The following is a 22,267-nucleotide window of genomic DNA, read 5'->3' as shown; positions in this document are numbered from 1 at the left end:
GGACTAATTGAAGCAACTGGGATGACACTCCTGTAAACACAGATACCTTCCTCTACTGCTCGGTAAAACTGCTCTCTCTCTGTCCCTTCACCGTCTTTTGTCTATCCATCGGCTGTTGAAAATACATTGCCAAGAGTTAGAGTCTGCTATGTTCAGGCGACCCTCCAAACTCCGAGTTTTGAGCTCATGAAAATGTTTGATATGTGTTTTCTAGATACATCTAACAAAATAACTATCCGGTTCTCAAAGTCCTAACCCTTAAAAGGCTTCTCAAGTACCCACACATGCTCCAAAGATAAATTTGAAAGGAGTAAAGTCTAAATGAATCCTAAACATGTGGATTAAATTTCTCACAAGTACCCAACCTTTTGAAAATGGATAGAAATATGCTTGGGGAAAGAAAAGTCTTAATTCTACAAAACTCAAAACCATCTCTAAAAGAATGAGATACTTGCCAAACGCTTGAAGAAAGCATTCAATTTCCTTTGATCTGATCTGCTGGGGGAAGATTATCTAAATGTCTGTCCGCTGTGAAGATACTTGTGACTGTCTGCCATCAAGAGGCTGCAACTCAGGGTCCCCAGATGACATGAGCATACAGAACTGGGAGCCCCTCTGGTGGGTGGCTAGCTAATCTGCTCATTGTCCAAGAGTCCACTCATCCATCTCTAAACAGCTGTCAGCACAACAATGATCAACTCAGGTCTCGATTTCCAAATTCAAGACTCTTAGTCTTGACATAAGACGAAATAGCCACTTACAGATTTTGGATTCTAGGAAGGGGCTTGTAGTACCAACACATTCAGGAACTCAGCATCTGCCAGATTACCAATCCTCAGAAAATCCTGGGTTTCACTGCAACCAGTTCTTTCCTCTCTATCTGTAACAACTTCCTAAAGACTCCATTTTCCTCACAAACTACCTACTTACCTTTACTCTTTCCTTACCAGGAAACTATTCATAAGAATCCCTATTGTCGGTCTCAATATGCTCAGCCCACCACCCTCTGCCTGACCCCTTGAGTCTGGCTACTGATCAGTATTTCTCTGCCACTCTCCTTCCTCTTGGAAGTATTTGACACATAGCCACTGCCTACTTTTTCAATCTGTTTTCTTCCTTGTTTCTGATTATCCTCTTGTTCTTCTTATGTTTCTATTGCTGCTGTTCTAGCTATCTTTCCTGTTGCATTCACATTGCCTCCAGTTCAGAGCCTTGTGTACTCAGTTACCAAAGAAAGTCTCATTGCTTGCTTTAACCTTCAAGGATCTCGTAACCTTTCCTCAGTCTACCTCTCCAACTTTATTTACTGTTCTTACTGTACTATAATCTAGTCTCCTACCAAAGTGGACTTTTTGTGCCAGGGGGAGTTCCCATTGTAGTAGAGTTAATAAAGTTCCATCTGGCCTGGGCAAAAAAAATCACACAATTTTGATGATTTTGTCTTTTTTGGAGGTATTTTTTTTTAGACAGGGTTTTGCTAACCTCAAATTCACAATTCTCCTGCCTCCTGACTATTGGGATAGTAAGCATGCAAAACTGCTTACTGAGATTACCCTTACTAGTCATCAGGTGGCTTCCTCCCTCTTGCCTTCCTCCAATTGCCTTCTAAATATCTAGACCCCGGAACAATGAATTTTGTATATTTCTCTTACTATAAGCTCTTCTCACATTATATGTTACAGGCATTTCTATACTAATTTTACCTCTTTTATCATTAGGAACCCTCTCTGAGGACCTATGTATTTTTATATCCCTCAAAGAGTTAAGCATCAGGCTTTGCACATAGTGGTGTTTGTTAAAAGAAGAGAGTCCACGAATGAGGCCCACCATTTGGAATCTTTACTCCCATTTCCTGTGTGGGAAACAGGAAATGTTTGTCTTTTTTCTCCACTTCCCCCTACTTTATCCTACTATACTAAAATAAATCCCTGATAAAACTTAAAAGAAGAAGAGAGTCCCTGTCTTAGGCCATCAGCCTCCTCATCTGTGAAGTTGACCTATTTAGCAGAATTTGCTTCCAGCACAGGCTCCTTGGGTGACATCTACCCAAGCCACTGGTGTTTGCACTGGAAGGTAGGCTACCAAGTAAGAATACAAACTTGAAAAGATGTCACAAGGTAGAAAAGCAAGCACTGAGATCAGAGGTCCACTGACATAGATGTAACAAAGGATCCCCCGCCCGCTAATGGTAAACTCAGGAAGACAGCTTTCCCTGCCCCATGTGAAAGAGGAGCCTAAAATTCATAGCCCCACTGTTGAATGAAACATTGATTCCAACTGAACTTGTAAGATAAGGTGAGAAAGCTTCCATTCCCTGCAAGGGCAACTTCTCTAAATAGCCTCCAATCGATTTCCTAAGAATTAACCTGTAAAAGTTGTTTCTTAAGCCTTCAAGATAGACCCAATCTATTTTATATTACACTTTCTCAGATTTACATCTGGCCTATAAAAACCAAGCTGCATCTTAGGTTGAGGGCAGAGAGACTCATATTTGGCTCCAAAATGTCAGAGGTACACCACAATGCTACTTGCTAAGTCAATGCTGGGGACCTTCCTCCTAGGTGAAACTTCTATATAAGGAGGCATGTTTTTTATATCCTTCAATAACGATCCTCACTTTGGAAAGCCTCCAAGGCAGATTGTCCATATACCTAACTCTATAGCCAAAAGAGATATAGTGAGGTCCCCGTTTATTTAGACAAAGCCTTGATAACCAGAATCAACTATTCTTTCTCAGCCCAAAGCTTATAGGGCAGCCAAAAGTCTGCAAGGAATAAATGCACTTGTAAAACACAGCTCGTGAGCACTCAGAAAACCTGTCACCTGTAAAACTGCACAGGCATGTCCCGTCTGAGTCATCTGAGTTCCAAGAACCAGCTTTTAATCAAAGACGGTGGCTGCGGTAGGAGGAAAGATTCCTAATGGGGCCATAGATAGGAGGGAAAGTAAATCTCTCCCTGCTGGTGTCTGTGGGGACCAAGCCCAGAGTATATTTAAGGGACTATATAAGGGCCATGGTTGGTGGCAGCACAAATGTAACTTAACTTCATTCTCTTCATTTAAATAATTTTCCTTAGAGTCTGCCCTGCTCTGATGTTCATCGTTGTCAGCTTTTCTCAGTAACTGTGACCCCCAGAGAGAACTATTGCTTGAAGGAGTTGAGCAGGGAGGACTTGAGGCTCATGGCCCAGGGAAAATAAAGACAAAACTGATGCTTTATCTTCAGATCTGGATGGCACACTGAGCTCCACCTTGCCTTCTCTTCCCACCCCATTGTGAGAACTCACAGAAGAAAATTTAAATACAGTGGTCCCCACTTATCTACAATGTCAGTTACCTGCAGTCAACTGCAAGTGGGAAGTATCAATGAAAAATTCCAGAAACAACTCAGAAGTCTTAAGTTAAAAACTGTGCTGATAAGCAGGATGAAATCTCATATCATCCCACTCACAGTGGCTCTGTCCCTCCCAGAACACAAATCATTCCTTTGCCCAAAGTATCCTCATTGTGTATGCTACTCACCTGTTGGTCAATAAATAGTCTTCTTGGTTTGATCCACTATAATGATCTCAGGTGTCACCTGGGAATTTTGGGACATATTTCCTGCAAATAAGGGGGATACTACCATAGTTCATAATTATACTGAAAAATAAGAATAGATGCTTTTAGTTGTCCAGAAATTGGTTAAAAATATGGAAAGAGAAGACAAGGGTGACCAGATGGCAGAAAAGAGCAGGCAGCCTTACTCTCTCTTCATCCCCTTCCTTGTCAACATTCTTGAACTTCAGGACAAAGCTCTCCGTCACCATCTTATTCAGTTTTAAGAGCACAGTTTAAACTCTTATTTACAGTTTCTCTAAAAACCACTAGGAATAACCATGTCATGCCATCTCTCCGTGGACTATAGTCTTTTCCAGGTTCCAACTCTGCCAAAAGGACACATTACACTGGACCACTTTTCCCCCACAGTTTACATTCTGTACAGTCTGATTCAAGTCACCACCCACTCCCTTGTTCTTCAAGCTGCCCCAGTATTACATTATCTGGACCTCCTGATTTGTATTCCACAAGCTCTATTGTGCCCTTAGTCTCTTCTCAAAAGCCCTTACCTTTCCTTAACCTACCTGAAACCTAAGTGGCTCCTGAAACTCCGATATACCTGTAGCTCACGTGTTTTCCTCCCAAAACCACCAGTACCAAGAAATCAGGCAGCACTTTCCTTTCTGCCACTCTCAAACCATGTTTCTTGCTTCAAAACTCCAGGCTTTATATATGGAAAGACATAGCCAATCTCTTCCTCTATCTCTGTCATAGCTTTAGCATCTGTTCCATCTTTATAAATGAAACAAAAAAGATTTGAACCAAAATAGTGGCAGAGAGCATTTGTGCATTAGATTTGCAGGAATTCTTTTCCTCTTTGTATTTGTTGTGTTTCAAGGGATAGATATTACTTTATGCACCTTCCTTATTCATTGTTTTTTTTCTAAATTTAATTTCTTGTTACAATTTCTTCTTTGTTTTAGTTTTCTCTTCTGCTAACTATATGAGTTAAATGATTAAATCATTGATTTTCAACTTTTGGTTTTTCTACAATGTCAAACTCCATTTCACATGTCTTTTTGTGATTGTTGTGTGACTAAATAGTTCCTAAGTTCTGATATGACTTCTTCTTTAACCCTTTCTCATAAGTGCATCATTTACCTGAATAGAGATTTTATCATTTACTCCTAAAGAAATGATTTCCAATTTTAAATGCATTATACATTATGGTCAAAGGATGAATGGATAGATAGATGATAGATAGATAGATAGATAGATAGACAGATGATACATTACTGGCTGAAATACATGGAATTTTTAGGTTCTGAATGTCAAAAAAACATTGGGGAAGTTGTCCATGGATTACTATATATTTAAGGACAGATATTAAATCATCCCCAATAATCATGTTCTTCACCTGATTAGGTTTACTATTTTGTTTTCTTGATTTATTCATTTCTAATAGATATGTTGACAACTTCTACTGTAATTGTAAATGCGTTCATTTGGGTTTTTTTAGGTCTGTCCATTTGTTTCCCTCTTATGTTTTGTGTCTGCATCATTAGACTAGAATTGCTATAGTTTTCTTGTGAATGCTTTTGCCATACATCCCATCGACCACACAGACCACTCTTACCCTGGTGTGGGAGGGTTTGCATTGCTTAAGGGTATGAATGCCAGGAGTGGGGGTCCTTGAGGGCTGTCTTTTAGGCTGATTACCTCCATGTGTTAGTGATGCTTATTTGACTCCCCAGTGGAGCTATCTTGAGGGTAAGCTGGAATTGAGAAGCATCTGGAATGAAGAAGAAATGTTCTTCATTGGTAGAAAGCAATAGTATAAAGGGAATATTTAAGTAATACCACAGGATATCATCTAGAGAGTGAGCAGTTTTTTAAGGTACATGCACACTCCCGCTCATCTTGTGTCATTCTTCATTTTTCTCCTCCTATGTTCTAAGTTGGAAAATAACCCAGGTAGAGCACTAATGAGTTGCTTGTGCTATAAATCCAGAGCTTTCATCCTTTCTAGAAGACTTCTTTCTATTAATTTCTTGGCTTAGTCTTCCCACACAAAGGAGATGGCTTAAACTAGTGGTACAGGCCTGGGGTTGAACTTCTCAGGGGTGACTTGATATTTTCTCTGGGGACTGGGAAGCAATCCTTCTATTTCCCCCAGAGAAATAGTCAGCCGTTGGAGGTACCAGGATATATGGTAAAGTGGGCTCTAGGAGGTGCAAGTTCTCCCCTTCCTGCCCTCTGTGGGCAATCAACTGGCAGCCTTCATCCTGGGGCTTTGGGTAAGGCTCACATTTTCACAGGACCAGAAAAACATCAGCTCCACCTCCTCTTCTGGCCTAGATTTATCTCTTAACGTCTGTCACCTTGTGATTTCCTTCTTTCTTTTAACTTAAGTAGGGGTTACAAAATATCATTTATAAAATTATTCAGCAATTCTCTGTGGTTGTGGTGGAAAAGAATACCTAGTGCAAGTCAGGTAGGGTTGCCATTTCATTTGAAAGCCATCTACATATTGCTTTTCTAATTAGATTTTTTTAAGTATATATACATCTATATCTTATTTTTTAGAGACTTGATGAAATATTTTCTATTTTAGCTCTCTGATAAAATTCCTCTCACCACCATTCTCCTCATGATTCCAGGCACTTTCATAAATGCTTCTCACTCTAAAAGGCATATTTCAAGTCATCTTCTGATAGTCCCTCCTTTTGTTACTCTAGAATTAAATAGACTAGCCTCTCTGAAGTAATTAAGCACAAAACAACAACAACAAATCCTTAGAAGGGTATTTCAACACTTCTGTGGAATAGCTGGATCTTTTGTTCCCACTAAAGTCACAGATATCTTCAAATTTCTTTCATAAACCATATTTACCCAAAATTCTACCTTTTTACATAGCTATAAATGGTAAAAAACCAAATCAAAAATTTTCAGACAAAACATTGTGCATGGCAGTTTAACTTTTTGTTCAGCTGAAAAAACATTCTTTTTGTTTATCATGAGGGAGAAATGCTCTTTTATCTTTCCATAGTGAAACAAAATTGTGAATTTACTTGGATAATTAGAATCTTTTGCAATAATTGAACAGAATCCCAAAGCCCAGTTACAACTGGCAGTAACCAAACATGACTAAGACACAGTGCCTGTGAGTTTAGCTCCTAGCCTAGCCACTTGTTGCTCCTTTTCATTTAAAATCATCTCATTTTAAACCGACCTCCAGAAAGAAGGCATTCCTCCTCCTTGAGACTGCTCCAAGTCATATCTGCAAAACTTCAGGATGCTGGGATGCAAGCAAATCTCCTTCTGAGGACCTACCACAGCTAGCAGCAGACATGAAGGAGGCTCTTAGAGACCCAGATGTAACAGTGTCCCTCCAGGCTGCAAAATACCAGAGCCCCATCTGCTCCTGGAGACAGCCCACTATCCATGGCTCACATTCACTCCAACAGCCTCTACTACTTCAGTCTGCCATTGAGCCATAATGGTCTGTATCCCTGATGGAGTCAGTCACTTCAGGAAGCCCAAGATTCCCTAGCTATCCTTTGTCATCTCACTACTCTGGACATCATTAGTCTGACCCATTCCTCACACTTCCTCACCAACCTGAACTCATCTTTCATAAGGCAGCTTCTCCACATTTGGAAACCTCCTCTGGATACTTCCATCACATGTAGTAATTAAAACCTGGGTCATTGCTGAGGATACAGTTTTCCTTGCAGGCTTCTGAAGGGCTGACTGCTTTCTCCCTCATATTCCCTGGGACCCCATGCTGAACATGGGGTTCTGTCCTCCCTGCTCCTCACAAGTATTCTACCTATTTTTCCTCTCTTCCTCAACACCCTCAGCTGCAAAGCTCCTGCCTTTACCCTTCCCTCTCTCTCTAGGAGTCATTCACACACATCAGCAGACTCTCCTCAGTCCTTCAAGATTTGATTCTGAACTCTAATAATACCCTTGTCAAAATCCCCAGTTATTATAATATCAAGGCAATGATTCTTCCAAAACCTTGGCTTCCCAGCTATCCTCCTCAACTCCAAATATATTGTTCTCTGCCTTTCTCAGCCACCCTTTAGTAGCCATGCTCTACATCTGATTAGTACCAGTAACTACACCTTCCACTCCCACAATCTTCATTGCCTGTTTGTAATGACTCACTCATGACTCACCCCTACTCTCTTACCTCATTGTTTTGAATTATTCCCTATTTCAGCACTCCTCTGTTCCTACCAGGGCCTCAGTCCATTCATCCAACCAGCTCTCACTCTCCTTCATCATCTTTTCATTCTTACTTCCCTCTCACACAGCTTAAGTTCCATAGACCATGTTTATAGTCACTGATTTGCATTCTCCTCAATTCCTTCGTTCTCCTCTCTCCATTGGTTGCTTTCTTCACCATCTCTGACCCTAAACCTGTGTGGCTCATCATGGCTGCAGAAAGCCACCCGACCATACTTACCAAAATTACTTTAAATTAATGACCACCAATTTTAAGCTAGTGCTTGGAGCTGCTCATCCATTCTACTGTATTTCCCTAATCCAGTTACTTTTCCATGCACTTAGTAGATGTTTTTCATGATCACCTCAGTCTTTAAGTCTTATATATCCCTTTCCATTCTCCCCTGGTGCCCTTGCTTATAATTTTTTTGACAAAACAACAACAAAAAACTTTCCATAGCCTCTTACTAACCGATCATGTCTATACTCATTTAAATATTCTTCTTTCATCTGGTTTCCTGTTCTTACGGATTGTCTGTGCCCCTAAAAGTTAATGTTTACATTTGACACTTTATCTTATAACCTATTACCTAGTGAAAGCTATCACTTCGACTGTTCTGCCATATCTCCTATTATTAATTTGCCCTCTCTTACTGCACCATCTCCAACAGAATATAAAATGCTGCACTATTGTCCACTAAAAAAGGATTCCCTCCCTTGACTCTACATATACTCTTAGATCCAGTAATTTCTCTGCTTCTCTTTAAAGATAAATTATTGAAAGAGCTAGAGATGCTGAGCATAAACAACTCATTGACCAACCCCTGGAACCTACTGTACAATCTGTTTTTCCTCCCATTTGCTCCTTAAAAATATTCATGTCAAAGTCATCAGTAGCTTTTACACTGCCACGTCCAATTGTCAGTCTCAGTCCCCAGTTCTTTTCTTTCTTAACACAGATTCCCCTATGCCACCTCCAAACCGTCTCTGCACTCATCTTCATGGACTCTGCTCTCTTCTTGGTTCTCCCCACCAAGAGAACCCCACTGGCCACACAGTTTTAGTCTCCTCTGTTTGTTTTTTTTCACCTCCCCAAGCTCTAAATGATGAAGGAACCATTCATGGATCCTGGAATCTTTTCTCTCTTCCAGATCTACTCTTTCCATGGGGGATTTATCCCAAGCCATAGCATTGTAGACCATCCATCTCCAGTGACTTTCTGACCTCTAGATTTCTATCTCCAGCCACCTACTTTCTATCTGTACTTGGATGCCAAAAATCATCTCATACTTCACATATCCTAAAGCCAATATTTGTTTTTTACTAAACAAAATATATTCTGTCCATTTCAACAAACAAATCCAACCTTTCAGTTGCAAAAAACAAAAGCTTAAGCATCATCCTTGAGCCTCTAGTTCTCACATCCCACATCCAATCTGTACAATAACCCTGCTGTCTCCTCCTTAAGGACATGTCCCATATGCAAAACCTGTCACCACCTCTATCCATTCAGCTCTGAACAAGACCATCATCAATTCTTCCCTGCAATGCTCTCTGCTACAGTGGAATCATAAACATCCCCAAGAGCTGGTGGACTGCCTGCCTAATAAGCATGAGACCCTGAGTTCAAACCCCACTACCACCAAAAAAAATCAAATGTCCCTCAAAGTCCATGTGTAAAGGCATGTTCCCCAGTGTAGCACAATGGGGAAGTAGTGGATTTTTAAGAGGTGGGAACTAGTAGAAGGTTTTTAGGTCATTGGGGGTGGTGACCTTGAAGAAGACTGTGGGCCTTAGCCCTTTCCTCTTCCTCTTTCAGTTCCCAGCCACAAGGTGAGTGGTTTTGCTCTGCCACACACTCTCACCATGATGTGCTGTTTCACCACAGGCCCAAAAACAATAATGGCCAACCAATCATGGACTGAAACATCTAAAACTATGAGCCAAAATAAGCCCTTTCTGTTTACGAGTTGATTATCTCAGGTGTTTTGTTACCGTAATGGAAATCTGATTAATTACTATTTCTCTTCTTTCACCCTCACTCCATTCAGAAGAATCCTTTGAAAACATACAACAGGGTTTGATACCTCACCACTCAGACTCATTAAGAACTCTCTACTTAGACGGAAAGCCTCATAGTCTTATGGGCTCTGTCTTTTGCCTCCACGTCTCTCTCACTCAGCTGGCTTCCAGCATATCAGTCTCCTTATTGCTCTTGGAATGTGCAGAGCATTCTCCCACTCTCCATCTGGAAGGCTGTTCTCCCAGATACCCACCATGGCTCGCTTTATCAGCTCTTTCAGATTCATTGTCAAAGGCACTTTATCACGCCTCACCTGATCACTCCTATAAAACAATAGTCTACCTACTACTTAACCCAAAGGTTAAGGTTATGAATTGGATTGTGTCTCCCCCGAAAAGAGATGTTGAAGTCCTGTCAATACCTGTAAGTGTGACCTTATTTGGAAATAAGATCTTTGCAGATGATCAATTTAAGGAGAGGTCCTTACTCCAAAATAAGTGGAAAATTGGGACTCAGAGACATGGAGGATTTTCATGTGAATGTTAGAATTATGCTGCTCTAAGCCAAGGAACTGTCAGAAGCTAGGACGGGATCCTTGCTAGCACCTTCAGAGGGAGCACAGCCCTGCAGACATCTTGACCTTGGACTTTCAACCTTCACAACTGTGAGGCAATAAATGTCTATGGTTTAAGTCACTCAGAATGTGGCTATCTGTCACAGCAGTCTCAAAGCAAACTAATGCAATTTACTTCTTTTGTCTAGACCATATAGCCATCTGATATCATATTTTACTTATTTATTCACGTAATCGTTCCCTCATTCATTTATTCTCTATTAGTAGTGTTCACCAAGAATGATTTCCTTACAGAACAGAGGAAGGACTATATTCTCCATATTAAAGGAATTCTCTCTCCTTGTAGAAGGGATGGGATGAAGGGAAGAGAGAGACAGAGAGCACTTTGGACCAATAAATTCTACATAGCAGTAAATATCTGTGCTTCTACACTTAGTCGTATATACAGTGCTATATATAGATATGCAGTATATATTCAGCTATCATTAGCTGTCCTGCCATAATACATATGTGTACCGCTATGAATAACACAGCGCCTAGAAGACTGCCTGCCTACCACCAAGGAAGTTCAATTAGCATTGTGGAATGAACGAATAAGAGAATGAATGGATTTCTTCCACAGAAATTGACTTCCCACGCTGTGTGAAGAGCTGAACTGAGCACTGTGGCACAATGATAAAGACAAGAGAAATGTGTTTAGAGACAGAGAACTTTTCCTTCTTACGCTTTATGATCCTCTTAAGCCTTGATACTTTTTATAAACGCCTTAAAAATTAGTCTGATGATCCCTCCCCAAGAAATCATGTCCTGGACTGTACAGTGTTTTGTGAAAGAGAAATGAGGTCCAAGAGTTTTTTTTTTTATTTTACTTTATTTTATTTTTGAGATAGGGTCTCACTGTGTAGCCCAGGTTGGCCTTGAACTCATGATTTTCCTGCCTTCTACTACGAAATGCTGGGCTTACACACAGGCACCACCACAAGTGGTTTTCTTTTTTTATTATTTAAATTATGTTGCTGGGTGTCATATAAGCAAATTAATCCAAAATTTTATTTCTGTTGACTTTCTAGCTGACCCTTCCTGATGGGAACCACCATCTCTTCTACCCAAGCTGTTTGTGTTCAGAGCTTTTCTCCATCCCTCAATCCTTTTATAAAAGTTTAGCCATTGCCTGCAAACTCTCCAGTCACATCTTTGCTGGAGCACAGCCCCTTCATTTCTTAAATTCCCTCAGGATTAATGGATTAAGACTCGAAGATGAGAATTCAGTGGAGAGAAAATATTTTGGTATAAATTAGATGAAGAAAAGGAGAAATGTTGTAAGCCCTTTTTCCTAACCATTTCTTCTCAACTGCAACTTAGTTCCTACACTCTGTGACAGTTTTGTGAAAAATCAAAACTGAAAATCTCAAATTTTAAAGTCAAAATGATGAATGCCAACTCTCAGACCCCAGCTGTAGTAGCAATTGGTTTGTTGAGTTTAATGTTATACTCTTTTTTTTTTCCTGAGTGAGAAACCACTAAAGTGTCCTTCGTAAAACAATATTCCCATTCTCTCTGAGAAGCATTCCTCAGAATCCACCCCAAACATGTTTCCTCTTCCATGCTGCCTGCCAGGATTGCATCTGAGTTCAAGGCTACTCTCTCCTTAGTGTGCCTTACTTTGAACATGTTGGACTCAGTCATATCTACTTTGGCCACTATTTTCCTCTACATGCTGAATTGCACTAATTATTATTATCTTATTCTTTCTAATTAATAACAGCCACAAGAGACAGAGACATTGCACCTTAAAATATCTTTCACAATGCCTTACCACAGCATGCAATACACTCCCAACAAAGACTTAATAAGTGAAGAATAAGAGCAGCATGACCATCTCAGAAAAACCAGATTGGATGCAGGATTTGGGGTTTGCTGAGGGGGATATTTTTACTACTGCCCCGACACCTTGGCTTCCCTCAGAATCTATTGCTTTTGTGGCCAATTTTCTTACAAGGTTAAATTCCACCAGCAACAGCTCCAGACGACTCTGTGGATTGACTTCTTACACCACCATTTTGTTGCAAAGGTCTCACAGGGCTGCATGTGGCTCCCCTGAAGCAAGAGCTACTGTGGTCAAGGACTAAGGACCACCTGAGGCTTTTGCATTTGTCATGTTAGGGCATGAGAGAACCCCAAGCAGGAAATGACCAGCCCCTGGTCCTGGAGAATGGATTTCTCCTCCTGTTCATGCCTGAAGTCACAATCATCTTTTCCTGCTTAAAAAAATCTCTCCGTTAAGAGAAAACATATCTCCCAAACAGGACAGTAGAAAGTGGAATTCAGTAGTATGATTCATCATAGGAACCAAGAAGTAGAAGCAACCTAAGTGTCCATCAACAGATGAATGGATAAACAACTTGTGGTATATCCATACATTATTCAGTCTTAAAAGGCAAGGCAGTGTTGACACATGTAATAATATGGATAAGTCTTGAGGACATTAAGCTAGATGAAATAGACCAGTCACAAAACAACAAATACCATATGATTCTACTTCTACAAGGTCTCCCTAGTAGTCAAATTCATAGAAACAAAAGATGGACTGGTGATTGCTAGCGATTAGGGGTGGGAGGAATAGGGTGTTAGTGTTTAGTGGGTATGGTGTTTCGGTTTGGGAAGACAAAAATGTCTGAAGATGGATGGTGGTGATTATAATATACTTAAATACCATTGAACTGTGCATTTAAAAATACTTACGATGGTCAATTCTATATTCTGTGTATTTTACCACAAATTTTTTAAAATTTAAGTTGGGTTCAGAAAGAAAAAATTCAGTTCAGGATGAACAGAATAGCAGGACAGATAAACTCACACCTTGGTTGCTTTACTGGACTTCCAAAGTCAGGTAGAAGCACGTTCCCAGGAGGAAGGAAGTGAGCAGAAAGGGGTGAAGCTTGCTTGGGACCCACGGGAGTCTGTGCAGTTAGGGTGGATGGCCTTTATGGAGGGCCAGTAGGAGAAAAGGATAGGAAAAGCACCAGTGTGAAAATGTGGAAGACTTCTCAATGGGATCCTATGCTTTCCTCCCTAAACTAGGGGCCTCTCCAAATCTTCAAGGCCATTCTGCTAAGGGTTTTACATGCATGATTTCATTTATCCCTCACAGTAATATTAAGAGGTAGCTGCCATTATTCTCCCTATTTTACACGGAGGAAATTAGCTCATGTTCCCAAGATCACACAGCTAGTAACGAATGGATTTCTACACAGTCTAGCATGGGTCAGAATTTCATAGGCTGCACTTCCTAAGCCATATGGACAGTTTCATTTGAGCTAGTAAGTCTTTTCTGTCTCCATTATGTTCAAGTACTGACATAAAATCACATTATTAACCAGGAGAACAGAGAGTGGTGGTTAGAGATGCACTGTGAAACCAGATAGGCACGGGTTCAAGAACTGGTTATGTCATTTAATAGCCTGTGAGTCCCTCTGGGACTCCATTTCCCCACCATAAAATAGATTGAAATAAAAACTCATTGGAATGATTATTTGAAGCAAGATCTGGAAAGATCCTGGCATATAATGAACAATTATCACATGTCAGGCATTAGCTTCATTCATATTGGTGTCTGCACATATGGGAATACTACTGTCTACAGTGACCAAGAGAATCTCAAATGGTCCTGTTCCTAGGACCCAGGCAGGGAGATACAGTCATGTGGAGCAGTGAAATGCTTCAGTATTCCAAAGACCGGGCATCATTATTTATTGCATTTCTGATGATATAATTTATAGTATCCAAAAATGGGAGCTTAATGACTTATCTCTGAGTTAGAAGGTAGTCCAACAAACAGGTCCATAGTAATACCTAATTACTAGGACACTTTTCTCACGGTCTGTGGGAATGCCATCTACTGGCCTTGTGTAAGTAAGTACTGGGCCTGCCACCCTACTTTTGTCATGTCCTTCTGTGGCCCATTTGTCCTCCACAGTTTTCCCCACAGGTCTTAGGGAAACCAGGTTGGATGAGAGGCTATAATTTAGGTCCCAGCTTCACAAGGGACTAGCTGCCTAAACTTAACTGAGTTAAGTAACCTCTGGGCCTCTTTCCAAGAGAACTTGTCACATACAGGAGTTTGGAGCATTGAGTGAAATAACTGCATTATAGAACCCACAAGAGCCTGGTGGTAACACCAGTGGTCCTAGAAGAGTAGAAGTTTGTATTGTTTAACAGAGCATTTTTCAGTGTAAGAGCCAGCAACCAGAAAAATCCTAACCCTAAATAATGCTGAGCCTGAAGCCTGGTCTTAGTAAATGTTATCCTTATAACACAATATCTTCCCTTGCATGAAGCTGCCTCTTAAGTATAAGTAAAGCACAAGTTACAAAAAAATCATGATGAAAGAGCAAAATAAGGTATACTACATACTATAGCATATACTTAAAGTCACAACATGTAAAACTACAAATTAATCTTTTTGGGTTTGTGTGGTTACTGGGGTTTGAACTCAGGGCCTCACGCTCGCTAGACAGGTGCTCTACCACTTGACTCATACCCCATCCCCTTTTTAGCTGTAGTTATTTTTCAGGTAGGGTTGATTGATTTTGTCTATGGCCAGTCTCAGATCACAATCTTCCTATCTATGCTTCCTGAATAGCTGGGATCACAGGCCTAGCTTATTGGTTGAGATTGGGTCTTGCTAACTTTTGTCCCCCAGGACCTTCCGATCTCCACCACCTGTGAGCCACTATGCCCAGCCATAAATAAGTCTTAATTATCAATAAGGTCACTAGAGTGTTTGATGCAATCAAATTCCTCCAATTATCACATACACAGTGTGTTCTCTTCTTATTCTGCCTTGAGTCATGGAGCAAAGAAAGGTGTCTCTTGGGAACCCTGCAGCAGTTAAATGACTACCACATCCAGTGCCCCACCACTTGGAGACTTCCTACTCACTTTGATTCAGACACACACAAGGTTTGCAAATAAAGCTGTCATTAAGCAGCTCTGCCTACCTCTGCAGGAGCAAGGGTCTTGCATGAAAGGGGACACCCAGCATGTGCACTCTGCCCAAGGACAAGTCCCCAGCAAGAATCCTCTTGATTCTCTGGGCCCCTGCTTCTCTCCAACACTCCCCTCAAATGCAAACATAACTGCACCTTTCTTCTTGCTCCCTTAGTTACATGGCTAAGACGGCACACAAGTGCAGATGCATGTGTGCAGAACATGTGACTTGTGTCCAGATCCAGCCTCCAAAATCTCCTTTCTCTTCTCCCACACACCAAGCTGCCTCACTGCATGACATTTCCACAACTGATGCTTCCTACATTTGTAGGCCTAGATTTTTCCAGAAATTCACCTTGTCCCCTTCTGAATTGTATTTGTGTTACTTTCAGGGAGGAGTAGAAATTTTTACACAGAACCCTTCCTTCTGCACAGATTTTATAAATCATATTGAGAGGTTAAAACTCTCTAGTCATATGTGAATGCCTTATCTTAAACATTTAAAACATTCTTAACATGTCCATTATAGCTAATTCTCTGGGTTTTGCTCATAAGAACGCTTATCTCTATTCTTCATTCACAAGAAAAAGATAATTAAGACACGGTCAACTGGAGAGTAGTGACATCCCCAACAAACTGATTTTAGTACATGTTTAGGAATACAGAACTATATTAGAATCTAGATGTAGGATGATACTGACTGTCACTTTGTAACTTGTGTGGGTTTATAATTTTAATATTTATCAGAGTCCAGTAGTCCCTTAGGGAAGGTCTCATAATTGGGGTACACTGCCACCAAGTGGTGGTAAATACCATGGTCCCATTAAAATAAACCTAGTCTTTGCCTGAAATGAATAGGCCACTTAATTCAACACATGTCTGAACCAGGTGTTGCTCACTTTTGAATAGCAAAAAATATGACTATTTTTTAAATAGTTGAAGGTTATGAACATTTCAAAGAAAATTTCAAGTAATTCCAGAAGGAAAGAAATATGTGTAAAATCCACTATCATTTAATTCTACACAATTATTGAATATTCATTTTAAGAAAAGTATCCAAAGGCAAGCACAACCATAGTCTCTGAACTTCAGTAATTAATTAGCCATGCACAGAAATAACTGGATTCCATCTTAACAAACATTTCCAAAAGCCCCCAATGCCCCAGCCTTTGTGTTAGAAAACAAGGTCTATAAGAAAGTTCTTAGAAAATACTACTCAGAAAGGTGAGGTTTATGCAGGCTGTGAAATTCAAGGATGGATTCCCCTAGAACACAAAAATTTGTGCATGACTCTGAGAAGTTGGTAAACTTGTGAAAACTAAAATTGTCGGGAAAGAGCATTTGAGATAGAGGAATTCTACTAGCAAGATACAGAGGTCGAAACTGGTTTAGGAGAAGGTGACTAGCCCGATGTGTCCTGATATGAGGACAAGGATTTGGGTGGCTGATCTGGAGCAGGAATGAGAAGAGCCTTAAATGGATAATAGGAGATATGGATGGTCACAGCATGAGATGGAAAGCTTTACAGCAAGGGACTTCTGGATACATGGCTGTGAATCAGCAGGAACAATCAGCTGAAGGCTGACTAATGATAAGGAGAGAACAGGTAAGAGGAGCCCACTCCAATTCCAGACTTAATTTTCTTATGTTGTGAGGTGTGTGGACAGGCAAGAAGAAAAGGCAAAGGAGAGAGGAAGGAAGCAGGAGAAAGGAGGAGGGTTTAATGACAGCTTCCTGGTTAACATCCAATAGCTGTTCATCCCAGGCTGCCAGGCACTAGTATGAGCTCAAACCCACCTCAGGAAGTCAGCCTTCTATCACTATAACAAAATACCTGCAATAATTAACTCATAAAGAGAAAAGGTTTCCCCTGTTGACCTAAGACATCCTACTAGGCTTAAAGGTCCCATCACCCCCTACTACCTCCACCTGGGAAGTGTGACTTTGGGGGAGATTCAATACACAAATCACAGCAGATGGCATTCCTCAAAATCAATTTCTCAAGATACCAAGCCTCAAACACATAATAGCACATTTAAAACTATTTCAATGGACTTTGAAATAGGATTCATGGACATAATTGAAAAGTAGCAATGGAGGATCATGGTCCAAGCCAGCCTGGGCAAAAAGAGAGACCCTATCTCCAAAAGAACCAGGGCAAAAAGATCTGTAGGTACAGCTCAAGCAGTAGAACACCTGGCTAACAAGCACAAAGTCCTGAGTTCAAACTCCAATATCACCAAATAAACACATAAATAAATAAATAAATAAATAAATAAATAAATAAATAAAATAGAAGAAAGAGAAAGGACACCGTAAGCAGGTTTTATAAATGCAGCTAAAGGCTCTTTGGTAAAAGAGGGAATATGGCCTCATCTTCCTAGTGGGACCAAAACACTGGTGCCTGGGAGGACTTTGAGGGAGGCAGGACCTCTGCTAAAGACAACTGTTGGCCATCAGAGCCCCCCCAACACTCAGATCTACTAGAGCTGTGTGAGTTTGTGGGATGACTGAGTACCTCTCAGCCTGTCTCCTTCTCTGTGAAAATGAGAGACTGACCCATTCCAGGTCAGTGGAGATGTGAGAAAGAGGAAGGGAGGTGAGGATGGGTGCTGGTGAGCCCCCACAGAGAATCCTGGAGTTCACCAAGGGTTCATCACATCCCAGGCAATGTCACATTGAGGCAAAATGGAGGTCTGGTGTGCTAATGCCTTCTGAGGGATGGGCTTTGAAGGGGTGGGTGGGAGGAAGAAGTCTTGACACCCATTACCTATTTTTCCATAAACCTCATCTGCCCTGGGTATGCATGTAAGGTAGGGAAGACCTATGGATGGAATAACAGTAATGCCCCAGGCTCTGCTGCCCTTATCTGATTTTATACACCACTATCCATGCAGGAGGTGTACAGAGTTTTTGTCCATCCACCTTGCTATCCCCTGAGTACCCCTAGGAGTCCCCCAAAGTCATCTTTCACATGATACCCTCAAGTCCAGCCAGCTAACACCTGTATTAGCCATTTTTGGCCTGCTGCTCAATGAGAGAGAGGACTACAGGATGAACTCACTTCTACTCACGTCTCATAAGCAAGCTGCCCTGTTAGGGCACTGCCTACACCAGGTGAGCAGGCTTTGCTATACCATGCCAGGGTGTGAATGAAGACATAGCGGACCAGACAAGCATCCACTAGATACCACAGCTGACCCAGAGGATGCTATGTGAAGCAGAAGAATATCCCAGCCAAGCCCCACCCAACTTCTTGATTCCCAATACCATGAGAGCTAATAAAAAAGTGGTTGCATTATGCCACTAAGTTTTGTGATACACTGTCACACAGCAGTAAAAACAGTTGCCTCCTTGTCCACAGTTCCACTTTCTGCAGTTCTAATTACCCAAGGTCAACTGCAATCTGAAAATATTAAATAGAAAATTCTAGAAAGTAAGCAATTCTTAGGTTTTAATTAAGTCTATCATAGTATATTGTCATAAGGGTTCTATTTTATTTTTTTAACCTCTTATTGTACCTAAATTATAAATTCACTTTTATCACAGGTATATATGTACAGGAAAAACAGTGCATATAAGCTTTGATACTATTCGGTTTCAGGTATCCATGGGGGTCTTGAGCATTTCCTGGTGAATAAGGAGGAATGACTATAATGAAAACAGCCTCTCTCCCTGCTCCACTGTTCTGCTGTTGTTGTTGTTGTTTTTTCTAGCAACAAAACAATGTTGATTTGTATCTTGACATCTTTAAGACTCTGGGTAACTGAGGTTTATTTCACATCACAACACATGTAACAGATCCACACTTCATCCTCCCCCATGCAACCATGGGGATATTAGCCTGTGAAATAAGTATAAATAAACCAGCTCTGTCCTCAGCATTACCCATTCCTTCAACAACTAGAAGTCTATTAAAGGCTGCAAAGAATGTGCCTGACCCTTGTACTCACTCAGAATCATGTTCTCACTGGAAGGTCCTTAGACTCTCGGGCAAAGGTCCCCACTGAAAGGCCTGCATCCCAGCAGAGGACAAGGCTGCAAGTTAAGCTGCAGCTTTTTTATACATAATTTCCCATTCTTCGCAATGCCCAACACTTTGTCTGGCTCCACTTCCCACCCATCTCCCTTGCAAGAGAACAGAGGCACCTCGGAGGCCTCTTTCCTCCCAGGATGTGCCTGGATTTCAAGGACTTGAAAAGGTGCTGTTTGCACAGTCCAGGCCTGGGCTTTTCGATGGGTTTTGGCACATCAGCTGAACACATTACAATATTGTCAACACAGATCCTGGAGCCGCTCAGGGCTATGCACAGGGCAACAACAGGTCAGATAAGATCAGTTTGGCATTTTGCATGCTGAGAAGCATGAAGTCCTCTGGATTCAGTGACTGTCCTTTTCAAGATAAACAGAGGAGCTAGGTAACTAAAGGGGTTTTTGTAGTAATTTAGTGTTAGTGAGGCACACTGATAGCTGTATGTCAAATTCACTCCACTTACGGATTCAGAGCCAAAAATATTCTTAAACTAGAACATGCTGGCATTTCCATGGGATGTTAAAAGTCTTTGAGCTTTGCTCTGAAATCAGTGCATGTGGCTATAGGGAGGCCATCAACAACCAGTGACAAAAGCATATAGCATCTCCAACACAGTAGACTTGAACAGAAGGAAAGATGTCGTCCACACTATTGCTATATGAACAATATAGTGTTTGTCATGTTCACGGCATTTCTTGTTACAGGTTTCAACAGCGTGGTAAGGTAGGTATTGCTTCCGTCTGTATTACAGGTGAGATGACAGGAGTGCATAGAAATTGTAACCAAAAGAGTAAGTAGCAGAGAGAGAATTCATACAAGGCTTTCATGAAGTGAAAGAATCTGTATTTTCTCTATACTTGTCTACCTGTAGTGAACACCTTTTATTTTTGCCTATCCTCTCCTTTTGGTAGCAGTTCCTATTTTCCTCTGGGAATTCATGACTTTGCTTTAGGAAAAATTCTTATGAGAATATCAGTAAAATCCCCCACTTCAAACTTCCAGCCAAGTGTCCCCTCTTTGGATTCTTGGACACTTGGACACTCCTGGGCACAGAGAATGCTGGGGGAAAACAATGCCACCAGCAGTACCCTGTCCCTTCAGACGCCTGGCAGTAACTTCTCTTTCCACGTGAACATCTCCACATCCACTCAACCGAGTCTGCTTTTGTTCAAATCAGCCAGTGAGTTCTATTGCTTTCACCTAAGAATTTGCTCCCAGAGGCCCAATCAAAAGTTCATTTCACACTTCACCATCTGCTACTTTAATTTCTAATAAGCAAGTAGATACTATGATATCAAATATGTTTTTCACTGGTCACTATGTTGCAGAATGTTGATCCCTATGTAGCAGAATTGTCTCCGGCACTGGGGACAAAGAGTTAAAAAGTGTCTTACAGAAACAACCACAACCGGAAAGCTACCTTGGAGCTCACTATGAGACAATCGTATTAACCATATGTTGCACTTTCTGTATTTGGATGCTTTGATATCATGGGGCTCTACTGACCCTGGAGACCCTACCCATGGCAAGGTCAGCTAATTCATAAATACAGTAAATGACTGGCCTTGAACTCATCTTCCAAATGTACACCACCAAGCCAGAGCCCACTCCCCTGCCACCTCCCCTAACTGGCTTTCACACTCCTTGCTGCTATCCCCTTCTCTAATTATACCAGAGCTGGGTACCAGACAACCAGGAAAAGATACACTTCATCTTGTCTGTTTCTCTTGCCTACATTTTCTTTCTCTGCCTCCTGGCCAACCTTGGTGTTTCCTGTGTATCCCATAGTATGGTGTGCCTCCTGATTCTAGGGAGCTATGAATAAATTAACTTATTCCTTCCCTCATGACAGACATTTCCACGTCTGTCTGTCTTACCAGACCTGATTAAAGCAAACCTCAGATACTGCTAAAACATTGTCCTTGCTCCCCAGATGCTCCCTTTCTTGCCCCTCTTTAAAAAAGAAAATAAGCTTGGTGTGGTGGTAGGTACATATGCCTGTAGTCCTGGTGTGGGTTGGAGGATCATAATCCCATTGCTGGTATGGACAAAAGCACAAAACCTTACCTGAAATACAAACTAGGGGAGGGGCATGGCTCAAGTGGTAGAGTGCCTGTCTAGCAAACTGAAGGCCTTGAGTTTAAACCCCAGAATTGCCCAAAAAAATTAAAATAAAATAAAAAGAGAATGAGAGGAATAGAAGGATTATTGTAGGCATAAGCAGTCAGCAGCCTTGTGGTGAGCAGTGGCTGTCCCTCCTCTCAAAGCCAAGCAAGGAGATGAGTATATCCAAGATCATCTTTTCCACTAATGACAGGGGAATTCAGGAAGGGGACCGGCACTGCATTCTTCAGTTGGAGAGCTCTGTCCTCAACAGGCTTGCCAACAGGAGAAACAGGAACTGGAGGGAGGTCCAGGGAGTCATGGAGTGTCCTCAGTCCACTGTTTGGCAAGGCCAGGATTCATGAGCTTCCCATGGGTCAAGTGGACACTGTGGAATGTGGCTGGTCTTGAGCCATCTTTCCCGTACCCCACCAAGAGGGCTGCCTGCCAGGCAAGCAGACTTTCAGAATGGAGCTGACAAAGAATGGACATCTATCCACAGCCAAGAATGGGGAGACCCCACAGAGTGCTCCAAAGAATTCGAGCAGCACCCCCCAACCAACCAGTGTTTGGACACCTGCCATATGACACAGAGTTCATAACTGGCCAGCAGTGTCAGACAGAGAAGCAGCAGCTAATAGAGAACTGTAAATGTCCTAAGTGAGGACAATGTTTGCCTTGGTGGTGGTGGTGGTGGTGATGGTGGTGATGGTGGTGGTGATAGTGGTGGTGGCAGTATCAGTGGCAGGGGTGGTTGTGGTGGTGGGCTCAC

At 41.5% G+C, this 22,267-nt stretch overlaps 1 long non-coding RNA gene across 1 annotated transcript in view; it reads right to left on the bottom strand.

Moving 5' to 3' along the window:
* The window catches only part of LOC141414066 (uncharacterized), a 45,805-nt gene extending 26,332 nt beyond the window's left edge, over window positions 1–19,473 (bottom strand). The window contains exon 1 of the long non-coding RNA XR_012439163.1: window positions 19,313–19,473. This is a non-coding gene — a long non-coding RNA (uncharacterized lncRNA). The remainder of the gene's footprint in view (window positions 1–19,312) is intronic.
* Between the last annotated feature and the right edge of the window lie 2,794 nt (window positions 19,474–22,267).

This window comes from Castor canadensis, chromosome 11 (genome assembly GCF_047511655.1).
Source record: "Castor canadensis chromosome 11, mCasCan1.hap1v2, whole genome shotgun sequence".
NCBI lineage: Eukaryota > Metazoa > Chordata > Mammalia > Rodentia > Castoridae > Castor > Castor canadensis.
Note: the sequence above shows the minus strand (reverse complement) of the source record. Positions and strands in the feature narration are given on the sequence as shown.